The sequence below is a fragment of the Halyomorpha halys genome, unplaced genomic scaffold (genome assembly GCF_000696795.3).
Source record: "Halyomorpha halys isolate HHAL.00 unplaced genomic scaffold, Hhal_1.1 Scaffold386.1, whole genome shotgun sequence".
Lineage (NCBI taxonomy): Eukaryota > Metazoa > Arthropoda > Insecta > Hemiptera > Pentatomidae > Halyomorpha > Halyomorpha halys.
In genome coordinates this window covers 294,235-316,934 of record NW_027114263.1, presented here as the reverse complement: position 1 = coordinate 316,934, position 22,700 = coordinate 294,235, and the positions used below count along the sequence as shown (strand labels likewise).

Genomic DNA, 22,700 nt, shown 5'->3' with positions numbered 1-22,700 from the left:
ACTATAAATTAAAATTTTGTGAATTTATTTTGTTAAATATCATAAATACTACTACTCCAACAAAGATAAACGTTATAAACTATTTTCTAGTAAATTTAACTAGCCTTAATTTGAGTGTGGCAGATATATGTCAGTTGAATGGTTCCTGAGATATCTTTTTTCATAAATCAATTTTATTGTCCGAACAAATTTAAATCTATCAATTGATTTCAGCAAATATCGTAAAAACTACTACTCCTACGAAGATAAACATCAGAATCTACTAATAGTACATTAAACCTGCTTTTATTGGAGTGGTAATAGACATTTGTACGTCGAATGGTTTTTGAGATATAGATATTTCAAAATAAATTCACTAGCTACTAATCTTTAAGTACATTTTTATGAAATGTTTTTTAAAAAGATGTATCTTAAGAATTATTGAACGTAAATAGCTCTATTTGGTCTAATATTTTAGAAAATTTACTCTACTTTAAATAATGTTCTCTTAGGTTTTCTAGTGTTGTTGGTAGTTTTAAATATATGAGATAGGCTCCGAATGAAAATTTTTTTTTTTTAACGTTTTGAAACAGACGCCGTTTTTATTTCTTCAACCCATACTTGGCATACTCATCAATTTTGACTAGTTATAATACATAGTTTTCATTAAAGTAATAAAAAATTGTTAAATAACTACTTTTTTTTTCTTCTCGGCTCTTGTACAAGCTGAACAACCTCTAGCGGACCGCAGACTCCACTTTGAGAACCGCTGATCTAAGCACTCACCCGAGGAGAAATCTTCCTACACTATACTAATTTTTTCATTTTTTTTTTAATATTTATTTATTTCTATTTACAACTGTACATTATTATACATTTAGTAAATCTGATCTAAGTTAAATTGGAGTGTTACAAGCGTGTAGAGAAACTACCCATTGGTAGCACTCTAATGTCATCTTGAGATGATGTTTTTACACAGTGAGCGGTGAGTAACCCTCTTATTGTTTAGTTCAAATTGTAATATTAATTTTTAATAAATGGAATAATCATTTTCTTTTTACAAACTGATGAAGAGTTTTGAAGGTTTTACACCTCATTTTGAATCCCTGTATGTTTCCTTCTTTTATGTTTACCAGGGGTCAATTTGTACCCTTGTTAAAATAGTAGATATACTGCAGTATGGCTCTGGGCCAATTAACGTTGTTTCTGAGCCATTCCTTGCTAGTACATCCGCTTTCTCATTGCCTTCTATTTCTTCTCGTCCTGGAGTCCACACTAGGGTAAGATTGTTACCCCTAGCTAATTACTTTAGGATATCGAGGCAATCCCATAACAGACGTGACGTGCTTTTATAGGAATTTAAGGGCATCTAATGTTGGCTGGTGATTTGAAATAAAATTTATTATTTTCCCTATGGGGCTCTTATTTGGATTAAATATTTAAAACCTTTGTTCTATTTTATTGTCATTATAATATTAAATAATCATTGACCAATTTTTTTAACTAGTTTTACATTCTAGACAATGATTATGAGAACAATAAAATATCAAAACGTTTCTTCAAAACTTCGAACATATTATTACAAAAGTTTGACTGTTCATAACGGAAGCTAGATAATACAACAGATATTAACTTAGCTGATGAATAGGGTAATATTAACCAGACAGACTTGAAGTTAATATCAGGGATTAAAGTTATTGAAACACCGGGGTACTGGAAGATTGTAGTATATGTATAATTAATTATGTATAATTAGTAAATTTCAAATATGTTAGCTATCCCTCGGATGTTTAATGCTTGCCACACTCTGAATAAGAAGTCTGCTTTAAAATAAACGATCGTTGGCAAAAGTCCGCTAATCGAAGTCGGGTATGACCTATAATGTGGATTTTGGCACCTTGGCACGCCTTCTTACGTTTTTATGTTTGCACAGTTCATTAGAAAACTGCTGATGTCAATTAAATTTGATGACGAGTTGAGGAACAATGTAAAAACGATCAAGAATTAATTTTATCAAATACCATTCTCTGAATTTAAGGAATAATATTTCTCACCTCAATATTTTGAAAGCGGCTTAAAATGATCGGTCTCAAAGATAGAGAAAAGTTGAGGATTAGTGTAAGCATGATTCAGTATAAATTTTATAAAATTTTATTTACTACTTTCGCCACTCATGCGTACAAGTACATTTCCTTCATAATATTTTTAAATGTTTTTAAACATTTCTTATTTAAATCAGTTATCAGCCTATGTTTATTTATAATGTGTATGATAATTATATTCTTATCCATTTTGCTTTATATATATTTATTTTATTATATCATTAATATTGTTTATTTGCTTTTTATTTTTAGTTAATATGTATTTATGTTATGGTTGTGAGCTTACATCCCTAATACAATAGCTCTTGAGTGTGGTGGAATGTATTATCCCAATAAAAGTTAAAAAAAAAAAAATCAGGACGAAACGAATCGATATGTCTGAAGTTATTAAATACTTTTAATAAATAGGTTCTCATTTGAGATATTATTAGTTTTAAATCACTATTCATGGAAAAATGGCTAAAAATGTCGGGCAAAAATTACTTTCAACTTGGCTGAAAGGGAAGAAGCAAACATTTTAGCTGTTTGAAAATATAAAGAGAAATAACTAATTTAAATAATTATTAATCAGACCAATTTGTACATATGGAATTGAGCTCTAGGGTTCCACCAAACCATCAAATTCTTCCCGCATCCAATCGTTACAATCCAAAATCCTACGTAAAATCCATGATGCTCCTTTTTACGTCATAAATAAACTCATTCACAAAGACCTTAACATCCTATTCGTTGCAGATTTGACCCAATACAGATATGCGTCTTTTCATTCCAAACTCCTTAACCATCCTAACCCATTAATTCTTAATCTTCCATCCTTAACAATCCCTGATAATCCTCCGAGGCGTCTGAAAAGAAGATGGCCACGGGACCTTCTAATTTAAATTAATGTTTGAAGTACCACCAATGGGTGGTTCCTTCCCAAGATTTTCAAGTGTATATGAAACATACTACATATTTACCTATTGTATTATTTTGTACAGTTGTAAATTACATTAAATAAATAATTTAAAAAAATAATTATTAAGAATTAAAGTAATGGGAATGTCCAGGGTGCCCCAGTGTTATGTATTATAAGAGGCTGAAAAACAAAAACCTACCTAGTCAGTTACATGTTGTTCCTTCTTTCTGTTTCCGTTGAGTTATTGGCTTGACTAGAAGTATATCAATGGTTTATTATTCTAAATAAATCAATTCGAAGTGAAATATTCTATTATTATTTATGTGTTGGAGTCAGATTAAACTTAGATTATTATTGTTATATGTGTTTGGTCACAACACCCAGTATACACATCCATCCCCATAGTCTAAAAATTTTCTGAAATATTATTTAATTATAGATTGTTCACAGCATGTGCTCCTATCTTTAGGCATTGTTTTTCTAAGCTCTACGTCGGAATGGTTATCGAATCCTTTTTTTTTTTTTTAATATTTATTTATTGCTATTTACAACTGTATACTATAATACATTTAGTAAATCTGATCTAAGTTAAATTGGAGTGTTACAGGCGTGTAGAGAAACTACCCCTTGGTAGCACTCTAATGACATTTTACATTAGCTGGTCTCGTGGCCATCTTCTTTTCAGGCGCCTCGGAGGATTGTCAGGAATAGAAGAGGATGCAAGATTAGAAACTAGGGGGTTTGAGTGGTTAGAGAGTTTTTAATGGAAGGATTGATATCTGGTTCGGGCTAGATCGGTTACATAGGGAACATTAAGGTCTTTATGTATGATTTTATTTGTAACAAAGTAAGGAGCATTGAGGATTTTACGATACTTGAAATGTAAAAATGTTTCCTAAATAGATTCTTATGTTTTATGATTCTGAGTTTATAATGGAAGAAATGATATCTGGTTCAGGCTAGATCGGTTACATAGGGAACATTAAAGTAAGGAGCATTGAGGATTTTACAAAGGATTTTGGATTGTAAGGATTGAATACGAGAGGAATTCGAAGGTTTAGTGGAACCCCAAAGCTCAACTCCATATGTCCAGAGTGTCGAATCCTAAATCAAATTTTACGATAAATTTGTATTGGCCATTTTCTTGGTCCATGCAATAGATTTTTTTTATCGTTTTTGAAAACTGTTGTCCAGAAAATCGAACAAAATTGTACCAGAATTAAATTTTCTGTAAGAATCCATAATCATAATTGAGATATTAATTAATTAAGGCATCATCTCCTCGGTGTATCGAGTAAAATCAGATTATGTCGGATTTTTACGTTGAAACATATTCTATAAAGATTTTGCTTTGCAATTTTTTTCCCGATTTTTCTGATCAATAAAAACCGTAAAATTTTTTTTCCGGTTTTAAGCTTCTACTAAAAAAGGTACCCGATATAAATGAATCCGTCAACCATAGTCATACGTTTCATTTTTAATTCCGAAAATTATAAAATTAACTATACATTCCTTAAGATATGTGTGAATGGAGCATGTCTTACCTTCACTGGAACTGGTCAACTTCTCACCTATAAAAAGAAAAATATATATAAGTATAAATATGAAATAGCAATAAGTATTATTTATATGTTTTTATTATTATTATTAAATAAAATACATAATAAAAAGATAAAAAGAATACATAACTGGGTCAATTTTTATCATCTCTGAAATAATTTAGCAACTGAATAGGCAATTAAAAAAAATGTCGTATCTTTTATTACGACTAGAAAAAACACAAAGGATTTTCTCTTGAACTATTTGAGTCAGAACCAACTAAGTTGGAAAATGCCCGAGGACTTACGAGTATTACTTCATCTTGATACAAACTAGAAGAGTGATATAAAGAAAATAAAGGATTTAGGAATTTATTGTACATGATCTCTATCCGTAAATATTGAGTGGTAAATAAATTACATTTAATCCACGAACTATTTTCCATTATTTTCCGCCAACGTTATAGGTCGTCAATCCCAATAGTAAAAAAATTAAAAAAAAAAAAATCCTTAAATTTTTTCACCAAAGAAATTCCACCTCTTCACGAGTTTTGAAATTCTTCCCTCTTGCGAAAAAATCGAGCGGCTGGAAAAAAAGAGGGCAATCAGGTGAAAAAGGGCGATGAGGGAGGACTTCCTAACCAAGACAGAAGATTTTTTGCTTGGTGAGAATGGATTCCTGGGGACTGGTATTGTCAAGGTGCAAGGCAACGTATTTCCAATAAAATAACCAAAATATAACTGCCTATATATAACTTGCCTACTCCTAAGGAGGTAAACAAAACATTTTTTGGTATGCAATATAGCTTCTGGTGCTAGAATGAATTTTTTAAATGTGAATTTTCAAACCACCTGTGCCACAGGCCTCACAAGGATACAATGCACAAACGTTTCGGGTTGCATTGCATGCATTGTTACCAAGATTGAATTCAAACAGTATACAATGCCTCCAGTGTTCCTTTATCACATCTATATTGAGTACTGAAATACTGTTTAAGATAATTTTTAATGTAAACAGGTTTTAATAAACAGATTTGAAGCCATTCTATTTGAAAATAGACAAAAAAGAGAGAGAGAGAGAGTCAACTTTGACCAGTTGACTAATTATAGAAGGGCAATCTAAAACCTCTTGTTTGTGTTTGTTATATATATTTTATCGTTCTTTTTATTTTATATATTTTTTTCTTTTCTGTTTTTTTATTAATTAATTATGTGTTTATTTTTGTTTTACTTTTTTTTATAAATTTTATAAACAATGAAACAAATTATATATACTCAAATACTTTGTACTGTAAACATATAATATATGTAGTATGCCTTTCATGGCATGGAACATGTATAAAGGAAATAAACTATCTCTCTATGGGGTTACCACTAAGAGAAAAAAAAAAAATATATATATATATATATGTAAAGATGCTTACCGATTTTTCTAAACGATTATTACAATTACTGGTAGATCGTTTCACCAGATACGCTTTTTTTTCCCATCTTCAAATCAAAAAGCTACTAAATTTTCACCTCTATACCTACTGTATGGTATTGAATCATCCATTTTACCAAACGAGTTACGATCCAACAAAAACTTAAATGAAGATCGAAAAGAAGCATTCGCGAATTCTCAAAAATACCACAAAATAAATAAAGAAAGAATAGATAGAAACAAAAAAAATTATACATTCGCTAAAAATGATCTGGTGTACACAGAAACAGGCAACAAGTTAAATCGCAATAAGCTCGACGAAATACGTAAAGGACCTTTTAGAATAATCAAGCAAATTTCAAAAACAATCTACCAAGTCGACTAAGGAAGAAAAGGTTCTGCCACAAATTTTTACCATAGCAGCAAACTGCTACCTCATGCAGGAGATCTTCAAAGTTAATTCTGTGAATTAACCTTCTGAGGGAGGATGTAAAGATGCACGCATGAACGCACGCACACACGCACGCACCCACGCACACACGCACAGACGCGCGCGCACACACACACACGTCACGGTTGGTAGGCACGAAATTCGTTCCCAGTCTTGCTTAAAATACCTAGGAGTCATGATTGATGCACTTCTCCGCTTTAATATTCACACGGAGTATATCAGCGCAAAATCTGCTAAATTAGCATCCTACTTCTCACGCCTTATGGCAAACGTCGGAGGTCCCAAAGAAAGTAGCCGAAGGTTTCTTGCTATTGCTGTCTCCTCCATTATGTTATATGCAGCCCAGATTTGGAAAGAAGCTATGGTTACCATATCATACAGGAGACAGATGGTTTCAGTTTACCGCAGAGTTTGTTTAAGGACAGCTGGCGCTTTTCGAACTGTTTCCTACGAAGCGGTGTGCGTAATAGCCCGAATGCCACCTGTGGAACTCCTTGTTCAAGAACGAAGTAGGCACTATGGACGTCGCTTACACGTTTCCAGAGAAGAAGAGCGAAAAATAACCATCGACCAGTGGCAGGAGCGTTGGGAGGCTGCAGATTCCGGGAGGTGGACTCGAAGGTTAATACCCGATGTTGGCACGTGGTATGATCGCCAGCATGGTGAGGTGGATTTTTACATTACCCAAATGTTGACCGGACATGGATGCTTTAGAGCCTACCAGTACCACTTCAAACTGGACACCGCAGAATGCCCTTGATGTCAGACTGTCGAGGAAACCGCGGAGCACGTGTTTTTCACTTGCATTCGCTTTGCAGTAGAAATGAGTGAATTGGAAAGAGTGTGTGGAGGACGTATCACTCCAGAAAAGGCGGTGAGCTATATGCTACTCTCAGACCAGCATTGGAACGTAGTGAAGATATTCACCACAGTCGTCCTCAAGGGGTAGAGAGATGAAGAGAGGGCTAGAAGACGTTAGTTGCATGGAGACGTAAAAACCATGCGAAGAAAGCGAGGCGGCACTCAGCCATTTCCCTCCATGAAGTAATGCCTAGCGGCGGTCCCGTGGAGAGGATTGAACAGGTGTAGGGCGGTGGTTTTATTGGGTAAAAATCCCACACACGGATAGGTACGGGGCTAAAAAAAATTTTTAGGGACCCTCCCTAAAAAAAAAAAAAAAAAAACACACAAACTCATATACTGTATATATATCTGTTTATGCCAGGCATACATTTCATATATTTACCAAGCTCAGTTCCATATGTAAGGATATGCTAGTAATCCTCAAAAATTTAAGTCGTTCTAAAGAATAATTGAAACCAATTCATATTTCGGAGATCTAAGATAGATCCTCATTGCAAGTAGCAGCTATGATAAGGAAAACAACTTGGACATATCAGTGATATGCTATTATAATTTGTTTCAGTAAGGTGATTTATCCAAGTACTTTGGTTGAATATATGTATTTTAATAGCGAATAGTTATCTTATCGGGAGTTGGTAGCTCATTGGTAAAGCAACATAGCACTGTGCTACTAGCTCCAAAGACCTTGGTTCAAATCCAGCTCTTGCAGATAATTATTTTCAGTTTCACTGTAGCCGTGCTTTAGAACTGTGGGTTCGGGAGCCCTCCCGGATCCCCCCAGGTTCATAAAGTGGTTATGCTTAATTGGTAGGAATCTAGTGGTCAAGTGTGATCCTTACTAAATCACCTCCTTGCACAACCTTTGGTCAGGGTAGTAACAGTGCTTCCTTACAAAATACAGCACCCCTAACTCTTCATGGCGCGTAGTGGAACAGATTTATTCATTTTTTAAAATTAATTATTTCAGCAAAACAAAAAACTTTTTTGAAACCCTTGTGAACATATTACGTTGACCGTACTATAATCTAAAAAAAAATGTATGTATATCCAGAATTCCAACACTATTCCTAACCGTATATTTCATATTTATATATTAAAAGTACTTTTGAACTTTAGTTTCTGAAAGAGAATTCATGAGAATTTCAGTAGCTCCTGGTGGATATACTCGAAGTTCAGAGTGGAGGCAGCAAAAGCGTGGAGGCACTTTTGTAGCAGGGTCAGTACTGGCTGATTGCAGTGTAACTTGCCTTTTCTTCAACTCACTTGGAACAACGAAAGTTTTTAACTCTGTTACTGGAGACTTCTTGTTTGCCTTTAGGGCCGGGTACGTCTTCGGCAACTTATTTGATTTAAGGGAGAAGTTTTACCAAAGTCGAAACAATGTGTTTTCAATTTTTACTTCTTCAACTGTACATGAAATGGCCGAAAAAGTGAATTCATCCCATTATTGACCCCGGAACAAGGTACAATTGTTCGTAAAATAACATCATCAACATGAAAATATACTAGCCTTCCAGAAATTGGAATATAATGTCTTTTATTTGCTATCAAAATATGAATAATGATAGTGATAATTCTGTATAAAGGAGAAATCGATTTAAAAAAATTACATAAGTGAAGTTATTTAACTTAACCGGAGAAATGGCTTTAAAAACTGTATCCATACTTTTGACATTTAACATCTACTAACTGTTAATTGATTTAGTGGGTTACTAATTAAGTGGCTTACATTTCGGAAAGAATATTAATTGGGAGAGTTAATATTTATTTAATTCAATTTTTTTTCTTCAAGCTAGAAAAATAAAATGGTTACCAGGTATTAATAGCCTGTTAAAGTACTAACTTTCACTAGCTCGTAACTACAGCGGTTCAAATACGGACATATTTCTATGGTGGTTCCACAAAAATGAAAAATGTGACGATTACACATATACAGTCTTAACAAAATAAATTATCAAAAATATTCATACTGTTATATAATCACTGAAATTAATAATAGTCATAACTTAATTTATGGTTTAGATATATCTATGAAGTAAAAAATAATTTAACAAAACAACAACAGAAATACAATATTATGATTGATTGAACAACGGATGACACAATAATTACTATTTCAAAGTTAAAATATATTGATCACAACGTACTTATAACATTATGATATAAACAAGTGTATATAAATCTTTTTAAAGTATTTAAATTGGTTTTATTTATCATATTGTTAGCTCAGTAACTTCACATGATTTTTTTTGTTATATTAGCCTTCGATTCCTACATTTTGTAGGATCATCACCCGTTGTCATAAAGTTAGGGCTTCTCATAAATTTTGGATGAAATGGAGGTCGTCAAAAAGCCCTAATCAAGCAAAAGTCTTGACATTTCACTGAAGTCTTAACAAATACTGATTAGGATTTTCTTAAACCAAATTTATACCGCTGTGTTGGTATTAATATATCTGGTATCGTAAAATCCATTAGTTTTTCCTTACCTATGTTTTATCAACTGCCTTTGCGTATGCTTTGCATTAAAAAAAAATTAATTATTTTTTAAGGTAGCTTGGTAATGTCTCGGTTTCTTTTTGGTACAGTTGATAACTAATCCAAACAAATGATGTGCAAAAAGAGTTTGAAATCAGTTCTGGTGGTCATGCTTTTTGTGATTTACAATAAAATTTTCAGTATACTTAACGCGAGTATGAAGTAGCCTAACAGAGCAATTTTTTTTTTTTTTTTTTTTTTTTGTAATTGGCTTATAACTTTAAATTTTTACATAAAAGGCAACTTTTATGACCAAATTATCTAAATTTCAAGAGGTCAAATTTTTATGGAATATTTAAATTTTCGATAAATAGCAAAAACAATTTATTTGTTTTTTTGCATTTCAGATAATAAGATACATAGGAAAAATAAAAAAATTGGTAGACTGCTTCAAATTCGTCTTCATCACTCCAACATAAGGTATATTCAAAATCATAATGCAAGCCAATAAAAACATCTTCACCAGAACTCTCCGATTACAACAAAAGCCATTTAAGTGAACCAATGCGCGGAAACCTAGGGAAATATATATTGATTTTAGAATATTAATTATATAATATGATATAATGACATACGAAATGCTGTAAACAAATTTTTTTCTCCAATTGTATGTATATTTCTGGCTTTAGCCTCCATACAAAAACTGTACCGGTAACTGTATAATTGTGCAAAAACAACGTTTGCTACAAAAAAATAATGAATACTTGAATTTTAGGGAATTGTTTTTTATCTTTATTTTAATTTAGGAAACTCTTTTGCGTAAAATCTTACTTTGAAAAAAACTGCAATTTCGAGTGTTTTTATTTTTTAATGATTTTTCATATTTGCTGGAAAAAAACATAATCTAAGCCAGTAAACCTATGATCTAAAATTCAGCAAACTTTTTTTTTTTTTTTGTAATTTTCTCATTTTTGTGTTGGTTCAAAAATAAATTAAAAAAAAAAAAACCTCAAAATTTTTCTCTAAAAAAAAATCATTAATTAAACAGAATAATAATATGTACTTGAGTTTTAGGTAATTTTCCCATCTATATGTTCATTTAGGTTTATTTTTTATTTTATTAGCATTTCATATTCTTCTTTAGGACCTCAAAAAACGTATCTAAACCACTAAAAACTATTAATCATAATCTTTTCACTTCTAACTACTTTTTAACATATTGATATATACATTTTTCATAGCATAGCAGATAGATTATTTGTTATAAAAACACATCGCTTAATTATTATTATTTTTCAAACAAATCATACAGATTATTTTGTCAATATATATTTAAGAGTACAACTAAGACTGAAAGATAATAATTTTACTGAGAATTCAGAACAGGATCACTAATGACTATAGCCAATACTAATTTAATAGCAACGTTTTAGAAAAATATTTTTTTTCCGTTCTGGAGCCAAAATCCATCTGAACATTCTTGATTAAACATTTTTTAATTGAGGTGATAATTTTCCTCCAGTGTTAAAGAGGTTCCTTACAGATATTTTTAAAGGTAACTTCAGTGGAAATTACTTAATGAATAAATATTGGAATAAACGAAGAAGGCAAATGTTTTTTTTAGTGAACTCTACTCTGCTAGTGAAAAAACGTCATAATTAGAGATCGGATGTTTGTGCAGTAAAAAAAACTCAAAATGTACAAAATTATGTGGTAAAAACTCAAAAATGCCAAAATACTAATTAACTTTTTTTGTTTAATTTATAATATTTATATGTAAAAATCTCGCTAATAGCCCTTTACATTTATGGAAACATACATAAAACTTATCAATTCTAATTATAAATGTAAACATTTGTGTAGAATTGAAGACCTATGAAAAAGTTAACTCTATTAAATGATTTTATATTCCTAGTTTGAAGCCTGGAATTTAATTGTTAAACTTCTTAAAACTACTTCAATTTTAAGTTTTAGATAACATATAAAAAACACTATGAAGAAAGGAATATTTGAAAATATTCTTCTAAGCAAATTTACCCTAAAATTTCATATAGAACGTCCCTCCACTTTGCATTTCAGTTGTGAATTTACTTCAAATATTTTTTTTTTTTAATTATTTATTTATTGTAATTTACAACTGTACAAAATAATACAATAGGTAAATATGTAGTATGTTTCATATACACTTTAAAATCTTGGGAAGGAACCACCCATTGGTGGTACTTCAAACATTAATTTAAACTAGAAGGTCTCGTGGCCATCTTCTTTTCTGACGCCTCGGAGGATTATCAGGGATTGTTAAGGATGAAAGATTAAGAATTAATGGGTTAGGAAGGTTAAGGAGTTTGGAATAAAAAGACGCTAACTGTTTTGGGTCAAATCTGCCACGAATGGGATGTTAAGGTCTTTATGAATGAGTTTATTTGAGGCGGAATAAGGAGCATCAAGGATTTTACGTAGGATTTTGGATTGTAACGATTGGATGCGGGAAGAATTTGATGGTTTGGTGGAGCCCCAGAGCTCAATTCCATATGTCCAAATTGGTCTGATTATACTTCAAATATACAATAATAATGATTAAAAAAACTAAAAAGTAATAATTCATGGTAGAAAAAATTTAATTAAAATAAATAGTAATGAAATTAAATTAAATGAGAATCAATGGAACTCGTTGTCCCCTTAAAATAAAAAATTGGAATACTTTTAGCAGCATTTGTTTGGCTACATAAACATAATTATTTAATACATTATGGACATAATTAAATAAATGTATAACAATATTTATAGAATATAAAATGTGAACAAAGAATGCATATTTATCCAGCATATCTTGTTGTTTATTAAATCCTTATTGATAGTCAAGAAGATGAATATATAGTTGCTGTTTGAATGATGTTAAGGAGAAAACAATATGGATGGATATGGGAAAATAGTTCCAAAATGAGGTAGCTCGAACAGCTAAGGATTTTTCTAAGGAGGAACTACTATAGGTAGGGATATAAAAATCGGTAGGTTGGATACCTGTGTTTAACAGGTGAATGGATAAACGTTTCTGCGTCTGATGAGGTCATAGGATGAGGAGATATACGAAGGTTTTTTGGTTATCAGGTATTGAAATATAAATATTCCAAGGATGTATTGTCTCCGGATCCTGGGACAGAGCCAACTTTCTGGGAGTTGTAGTGAGAGTTATGAGAACGCCTGCAAATACCGTAGATGAATATGAAGCAGTTCATTAGTCTTTTTAGTCCCACTTCCTGTTCAATGGATATTCCTCTAGGAGGATACTAGAAGGTCACTGGTACTTCGAGGAATTGAATCACTGGATCTTAAGAGCTGTTTAAGGATTGAATACCTAATACTTAATACCTTGTAATACGTAATACCTTAATAATGTTTATTAATATTGATCAGACTAATTGAATTTTCGTTTAAATTTTATATGAAGTAATATAAACAGCTAACGTTCTTCATTAATATAAAAAAAAAAAAAATTCTCACTGGTCACAAGACGGAAGAATGAAACAACAAGACTGAATATTCTCTATAATAAGATTTTCTTGAGACATTTTTTCATACAATACTTAGCCGAAACCACAGTTTAAAACAATTCCAAGAACATTAGTCAACTGTATTTACTTGTTTTGTTTTTTAAAGGTTAAATTCGATTATTTATGTTATTTCAATGTATTACTTTGCCACAAAATTTTAATTTATATACGGAAAAAAATAATAAAATGAATAAATATAATTTACATATAGAAATATGTATGCCATACTTCTATATGTATATAATATAATTAATTTAGCATTAAATTTAATACCACGTCTAGAAATGCGCGAGGTCTTTTTTTTCCCTTCCTTTCCCTTTTTGGCATACGAAGTGCGGCAGCAGTGGTGTAATGCGCAATCCACGGTGTGTCGCGCCAATAATAATAATACTTAAAGATAATGCCACAAAATTACCACCTATGACAAAAGAGACAGGGAGTTTACAAAAAAACAAAACAATAAAGATAAAATTTTGGCCCATAAAGAGAAAAACGTTCAATTTTGTGCAGTAAAATCCTCATAACATGAAAAATTGTGAAAACACTCCAAAACTTGCAATATAAAATGGGTTTTATTTGAATGTATATTCCATGCTTCGAAATTCTCTCTATGTTTGGCTGAATTTGAAGCTTCGGAATAAAATATGTAATTGCCTCTAGCCAAAATCATACCTTCGTTGCTGGATAAGATTTTTATTTTCTTTGCAAGGTATTTGAAGAGAAAATTTTCAGAGAACCCTATACAAACGGTTTTCCAGATAAGAAAATAAATATATCGACGTTATACTGAGCTTCACATACATCTATCATGGGAATTAAATTATTCAAACAAAAACTTACAAAAAAAAATTTGTTTTTATCAAATCATAATCTTTAGCAGTGTAATCGCTGGATAATAACAGACTAACAAACTTGTAAAGATTAATGGAGTGACAAAAAGCATAAATCTTACATAATATGAAGTTAAAAACATTAAATTGGTCTTTCAAGTTTTCAATATACTATATCACTTGAAATTTCTTTGTAATTTATTTACGCCCTAAAATATTTTAACTTAACACATAAACTACTCGAAAATAAAATTTTTATGATTTATCAATTTTTAAGTAAATGAAGAAGATTGTTGAGTTTATTTCTAACGATTAGTAGTCACGAATTTTCTCAGAAAGGTTTTAATTAAAAGGTTTTACTCTGTAATTATTTAGTTAAAAGGCTTTACTTAGTTTGAGTGTTATGTTTAGAAAGTCTTTTGTAGGAATAACATATCGTAGTAGCAAATTACAGTGACTGAAAAAAAAAAACCGATCCTGGATGAGAAAATTAAAGTTCAGTAATACAAAAATAAAAATAACTGACTTCGTAAATGGTATATATAACATTAATTGAATCATGCCTATAAAGAAGTATGTATTTTCAATTGGTATGGTAAATGTAACTTGGTTATAATGCATACTTATATCAAATGTATTAATTAGGCAAAATTTTAAATTTATTATACTTAGTAAAAATTAAATTCTGTAACACTACAAACCATGAAGAGTTTAAGGAACAACGGTTGTGCAAGAAAGTTATTTTTTTATGTCCCCGCTCACCCGTGGGTTCCAGTTTTATTAAGTATTTGTGAATGTGTCCGTAAAAGTATTGGAAGAGAAATAATAAATGAAAATACTTGATTTAATAAAAACCTCTAGAAAATTGTATTTAACAAACAGACGAAATTAAAGGATTAAGATAAAAATCACGCAATTTTGTGTTTAGTACGTAATTAAATTCATAATAGAAAAATGAATTGTATATTTATAATTTAATACAATAATAAAACTAATCCTGTTTTAACGTTTTTTCGACATTGACCAAACACAGTGATATTACTTTTTTAAATTTTATAGAACTTTTTTGTAAACATAATTTTATCTTTAATCCTAACAGGTTTTCAATTGAAGTTAAATGTTAATTATTAATAGATAAGGTGCAGATTTCAAAATGACCCCTCTGAAACACGTTATAGGTAATATACAATTACAGTGGTTATAACTTCAGCAAGGTATAAAATCTGAAATGTTGTATCGCCGAACTGACACAATCAGAAACACTGGTGACAGTAATTACGGGGAAGCTTAATTTTTCCGTCCTTCTTAAAATAGCATTGACTCGTTTTATTGACTGAATTCAGGATGAAATTATCAAAGACCAGACACAAATATTTAACTCACTTTCTTGATATTCCTTGGCATATATAAATTCTGTCGCCCGAGGCGAGGCTTTGGAGAGAAATGTTTTATATTTTTCATCTATATTAATCGTAACGGTTATTATCCCATAGTAAAGTATATATATATATAACACACACATATGGGTGTATGTATGTGTATGTGAACTGTGTACTACCACACACTCTTCGCCAGTTCTATAATCATCAAAATGACATTTACACATCTGATATATATGTATACTATATAATATAGTTATTTAGATCAGATTTTGAAAAGATCGTGAATTCATCGATTTTAGTCATTAATTAATATTTTATAAAATCCTTTTGTAATGGAAACTATTAAAATTTAGATAAAAAACGTCAAAGTTAAGGATTTGAATGAATAAATCCAAAAAGGTTGGTGTTCATTAGACTACACCTCACCAGTTGAGTGTAAATTCCACTACATTAGTCAAAGGTTATTATTTCTTTTTTTCTATGAGACTCTTAAATCGTATTATTTTTTATTATTAGCTGTTTATGTTTCATTTTGTTTATTCCAAAACGCATGGAGTGCTTATGCATGTGTTCCAGTGTGTGTGTATCCATCGCTTTAATTCCCTACCCACTTTTAAATCCAGTCTATTCCTTCAGTTTCTATCTATCCAGATTCAAAATAATTGAAATTAATGTTGTGGTTTTCTATCAGCAAATAAATTTTATTTTAACTTTTGAACACATTCAGTGGAAATATTATTTTATCCTTTATTCTAATGTAAAAGGGAGTAGGTACCTCATTGGTTAGGAACTGTGTTACTAACTTCGAATCTGAGCGTGGTAGATCATTATTTTATCATTCCCTGTAGCCATGAGTCAGCCCTGTGGTTTCGGGAGTCTAATGAAATGGGTACCCGTGAATTGTATAACCACATTCATATGTGGGACGGGAATGGAAATTTTTTCATTGTTAAAAAAATTAGAAACTAAAGATTTTCAATTAAATCTTCTAACATTTTATTATTCCGAAAATTGGAATGTTACAAAGTTACACAAAATCGATACATTTATTTTTACTTAATTCCAAATTAGCTGAATAGCCTGGTGATTGTAACATTACTGAATTTTACAATTCTTAATTTTTTTGTTTTGTTTTTTTGCTTCATTTGAAGTTCAATTTACTTTTAGTGACTCTAAAACAATAAATTTTCAAGGGTAGCTCTAAAAACATTATATTTTCAAGCCGTAACGCGCTAAGATTATTTTTTATTGTTAAATATAAGTTATTTCTCTCAAATTAAAAACAAGGATGAAGACAATAATTGTACATAAAAAATATGTTCACCCTTATAACTTATTATAAATAGGACTAAATATTACAAATTTTAAATCTTCAAGCTATTAAAGCATATTAGCTGATATTTAGATTGAAACGAATGATATAGAAATAGGTTGCAGATTCCTTTTACTTCACTAGCTCTCTGTAGAATTCTTATCATAGTGGCGTATGGATGGACTGTTATTTTTTGATACAGAGTGTTATTTTGTGGCTGCTATTTCGTTTTGGTTGATTAACTTGACTGCTAGCTACATTAGTTTCAGTTATTTATTTAAAAAATCATTTATTTAATTGTAATTTTACTTTAATATTAATGTGCTTTGCCATTGTAAACTTATCAAAACTGTTCTTCACCCTAATGTAAAAGAGACGCATTGAATAAATATATTATTCTAATAAATTAAAATTGTGAATCAATTATAATTAATTTATTATCAGATAACGCATAACTAAATAAAAACTATTAAGAAAAAAAATTGAAAACTAAAAATCCACTATCATAAATGAACTTTTCGTTCATATTAATTATTACAGCCATGTTAATATTAAAATTTTCATTAAAAAAAAAATATAACCACATATAAATAATGTTTCAGTTAATAAGCCAGGAGATATATGTGTAGATTCTTTTATTTTCACAATCTTCTGATGCAAAAAATGTTTTATAAATATTTTCAATGTAGTTTTGGGATTGAACGCAAGACAAATTAGTGCCTAATACCTCAAAATAAATTGTCTTTTGGGTTATTTTTTTTTTTAATTTGCTATCAGAAAAGTCATGTTTTTTGTATTTTTTAAAAATAAAAGCAACTGTGCTTTAGGAATCAGAAATAATTACTTACTTAAATATTAAAATATTTGAAGTGATTCTTCTGTACTTTAAATTAGTTGTTCCAGACTTTTTTTATGCCGTAAATACACTTCCGAGAGTAATAAGAACATGGTGGAACATCAATAGTTTGGTACTAATAATTTTATTCTTTTTTTTCAATCATAATCTACGAAAGACTGTTTAAAAATGTTATTTTTTTTAAAATTATTTTTAGGCAACCACTTTTGGGTCAGTTTTACCTCAATTTCCGGATTCACAAAGGATATTCTTCTAATTCTAGACTTTTATGCTGTCCCCTCGACCACAGCGAACGGGGCCAAAGACTTAGATTTATTGCCACTACTATATTGAAATTTATAACAATTGCAACATAGGACATGTTGTAAACATGTTGTAAAATTTTATTTAATTTTATAGTAGAGTTTGGAATGATTGAGAAACTTAAAAAGTGTATCAATAGTCTGCGTTACCCTGCAAAGTGGAATGGAAGTCTGCTAGTGAATCATATAAAGATTTGAGGGAGGCGCTTGGCAGTTAGCTAAAATGTATTTAACGGTAAGTCGCGCTTCGCAAGTCTAGCATAAAGTTGGAAAATCGCAGGTCATAACATAACCTGGGTCAGGCGCGTATGACCTATTAGAAGGCTCGTCAAAATCACCTCCTCCCAAAGCACATTTCTAGTAGATGATACCTAAGAGGAGACGTCACTTCTGATTACCCTAATCTACATTTGCTCCTATTTTTAAACAATTTTCAGTTTAATGAGGCCAATAAAGTCATCGATAGGCAGTCCTTGATGTGAAATGGCCAAAATACAATGACGATTTTATATATTAATAGCCAATATACAATGTATCTGTTTAACGATACAGTGAGCAACGCATAGTTCGGCGAATTAACCTCCTGGGGCAAACCCAACCTCTAAAAAGTGGGTTCCCTATAATTGGGAAAAAATCTAGTGATTGAGATTAATTCTGACCGAAACACTTCCTTGCACAACCGTTGGTCTAGTAACAGCACTTACTTACAAAGTACAGAACCCCTAACCCTTCATAGGTTGTAGTGGTAGAGGTTTTTTTTTTCTTCATGAACATTTTTTTAAAAATATCTTTATTGAGATTTACAATCGTACATAATAATACATTTAGTAAATTTGCTGTAAGTTTATATAGGCATGTAGAGAAATTACTTATTGGTAGCACTGTAATAACGTTTTTACATTAAAAGGTGTCGAGGCCATCTTCTTTCCAGGCACCTCGTAGGATTGTCTGGAAAGGATGAGGAAGCATGGTTAGAAACTAGTGGGTTTGGTTGGTTAGGGAGTTTATAATGGAAGAAATGATATCTGGTTTGGGCTAGATCTGTTACATATGGAACATTAAGGCCTTTGTGTATGATTTTATTTATGACAAAGAAAGGAGCATTGAGGATTTTGGATTTTAAGGATTGGATACGAGAGGAATTCGATGGTTTTTTCATGTACATTAAATTCAAGAGTGGAAGATAACCGACTTAAGAGTACTCTACAAAGGACAGGGATAAGCAAGTTTCATAATCATATAGACCATCTATCTCGTTTCTCTGATCATGAAGATTCTGGAGTACCTCTCACAAACTAGTTTGGGACTTATCATAGAACAAAACATCCACGACAATTGAGATCCTCAGATGAGAATAATGCCTATTTTCAGTCAGTTATTGTATTTCAAGATCATTTAGGAATTCGTACGAACAAAACAAACAACATAATTGTATGTTAGTGGGAATTTTAATCTACTAGTATCTTGTTGATTACTATTTCATGAGAAATGAGGATTAGTTCGAGTAGTTGCTTCTAGATGTCGATTGTTGTTACATTAGTAAATTTGAGTGTTTTTGTGACAAGCAAAGTGATAAGAGTACCTATTTTTTTCCTGATTCGGCACATATCGCCATGGATAATGAAGAGACGTTTCGTAGGAAACAGTTGCCATTAAGGAGGCATTTACTATCCCGACTAGGATTAGTTGGCTAAACTGTCAATTAGCAAGGCATTACCCCTGCCTTGTTTGGTTAGGTTATCCGCCTTAATGAACCACTATCGCCTGCAGATTGAAGGCTCGTTGTTGCTGAGCTATATCAAAGGGACGCTGTGCTTGCGGGATATCTGCAAGTATGAGCCAAGCGTATATACCGCGTTTGACTCATTTATTGCCTTCGACTCTGTTAACAAGCGTTATCTGCTGTATTCATACACAACTAAAAGGGACTGGCCTTTTGCTTTGTGGTTGAAATAACTTTCCTTGAACATCAATTAAGCTCCCTCATCGAAATAGAAGCTACAGGAAATCATATAATAACATCGTGACTGAGATACAAATATGTAGTTTAATGATCAGTATGAAAGTATGCATAAAGAAAACTGTGGAGGGGGAACCCCCTGTACCCCTAACGGCACATCTACCTCCATTTTACAAATTATTTAACTGTTCATTTAATTGTACTACTCGTTGCTCAAATTGTATAACAGTTATTTATATGTATTTTGTAGTTCAAATAGTATTATTTTTTTCAATAACATATATAAGCAGAAAAAAAGTACTTTTCAAGTGTTTATCTCAGCTTTTTAATTTGTACTTAAATTTGGTGCCCCTTCAGAAACAATGTCCGTAATCACTTTTTCCTCTAAATTCACTGGATGATTAGATGTAGACTTTTTCATTTGTTTTTTTTTTTTTTATCAAGTGCGTTCTTCATCAGTTAAAATCAATTTTTTTACGACCCATTTTTTAATAATGCATGGTCTATGTAAAATAAAATATTACAAGGTGATCACTAAAAACTTTTTTTATAATAGAGAAATATCACAGTTACCACATATAAACACAATTCGTTTAAATTACAGTTTTTAATTAACTTGTCTAACTTTGTAGCAATCCAAGTTACACAGAATTGATACATTTATTTTGTCTTAGTTTCAAATTAGCTGAAAGGAAGCTAATTGCCTGGTGATAGTAAGATTCCTGAGATTACAATTTTGAATTTTTTTTTTACTTCCTCAGGAGTTTAATTCACTTTTAGTCACTCTAAAAATATTAAATTTTCAAGCCATAACACGCTAATATATTTTTTGTGTTGTTAAAAATCAGCAATTTCCTCACTAATTAATAACAAAGATTAAGACAATAATTGTACATAAAAAATATGTTCACCCTTATAACTTATTATAAATAGGACTAAATATTACAAATTTTAAATATTTCAACTCTTAATGCCTATTATCTGATAGTTAGATGGAAACGAATGACATAGAAATACGTTGCAGGTTCCTTTTTCCTTCTCTTTTAATTTTCTCTCTCTTAAACCTTGTAGCCGTGTAGATGGACTAGCCTCATACAGAGAGTTATTTTTTGGTTGATTACCTTAACTGCTACATTAGTTACAATTATTCATTTAACGAGCCATTTATTTATTTGTAATTTTACTTTAATATTAATGTGCTTTACCATTGTAAACTTATCAAAATTGTTGAAGAAACTCATTGAATAAACATATTAAATATGTTATTTTAATAAAATATAATTGTGAATCAATAAGTAATAAAAGCTATTAATAAAAGCTTAAGTAAAAATTAAAGGTAATGGAAGAAAATGAAATGAATTATTCTTGAATTATGAACCTAACATTAATAAATATAACATTAATTTACTGCTCATAAATTATAATTTAAAATAATTAAATTTCTCAGAAAAAGATACCTGGCTAAAAAGTGACTTGATTGTATCAAGAATTCATTTAGCTTTATATTTTCAAAGTCATTTTATTTTCGAAAACAACCTTATTAATAAGAAGATATCTTTATAATATACATATTATGAAAGTATTAATGTTTTTTTGTTACCGTTCTGAGAATTATTTATTTGGTTTAAATGAGTATAAGAAATTTCTTTATATGCTATTAATAATTATAATTGTTTTATACTCAAAAATAATTGTGTTTTGCCTCTTTTTCATCCTCATTTATTACATAATTTTACTAACTGTTATTCATTATATTTTTAGATGTAATTAGTAAATAAATTGATTTATTATTATTTTTTTATTCAAGAGAAATATTATGGTCTGCCACAATTAAGAGCAATAAGTATTAGTGTTCAAGTATTCATTCAAACACAGAAAAAAACAATAGTAAAAGATAAAGAAAAATAATGTAAACAATAACATAATATTCAATGAATTAAAAAAAAAATAGAAAAAACAAAATAAAAAATACTATTATGATATGTATAAATAAAAACATATATCAATAAGTAAAATATAATAAAGTTATATTTGAAACCTCAGAAAAGGCGCCTTAACCTGTATTCAGAACTTAAAAATAATTTTCTTGAAAATACTATGTTAGTTATTATTATGAAATTTAGCGAGAATTTTATGGTTTATAGAGAAACAACGAAAAATACTTGTATTTAACTATCTCAATTTCCAGATCACGAAAATTCTTTAATTCAGTTTGTTAAACATCTAAAAACGATTATTTTGACGTAAAAAAACGATTTAAACAGTATTTAAATATTCTCAAAGATACATGCTAATGTGTAATTTTTAAAAAAACATAAAAAGGTATACGTACATATAACATATAAAGAAAATTGTTTGTTGACTGGATGTGAAAGTCAAGATTAATTATATAAAAGGATAGTTATTGTAACAACCATCATAACCAACGAAAATACTTAATTATGCTGCAAGTAAGGTGGTAAATTTTTTTTCTACCGACCAAATGATGTGTTCGGCAAATTGAAAGCCAAGTGGCATACATTCGAGATTTATAACAAATAAATCCGCTTGTAGATTTCTCTGGAATAGTAAAGCTCATCTTACTGTTACCACTGGTGGAGTACGATTTCTCCTATCAAGTTATCTATGTTATCATTATTTTTCTCTAAATGTTCTTGTTTACAATAAGGTAATACGATTAGCGTATTCAAACATTAATAGGGTACTATTTCATATTTTTATTCTCTCTCTCTCTCTCTCTCTCTCTCTCTCTCTCTCTCTCTCTCTCTCTCTCTC

The 22,700-nt window shown here is 30.4% G+C and overlaps 1 long non-coding RNA gene across 1 annotated transcript in view; it reads right to left on the bottom strand.

Annotated features, from left to right (window-relative positions):
- LOC136796779 (uncharacterized) overlaps positions 1 to 22,700 on the bottom strand; it is a 364,945-nt gene that overhangs the window by 148,572 nt on the left and 193,673 nt on the right. The window contains exon 2 of the long non-coding RNA XR_010844525.1: positions 4,524 to 4,550. This is a non-coding gene — a long non-coding RNA (uncharacterized lncRNA). The remainder of the gene's footprint in view (positions 1 to 4,523; positions 4,551 to 22,700) is intronic.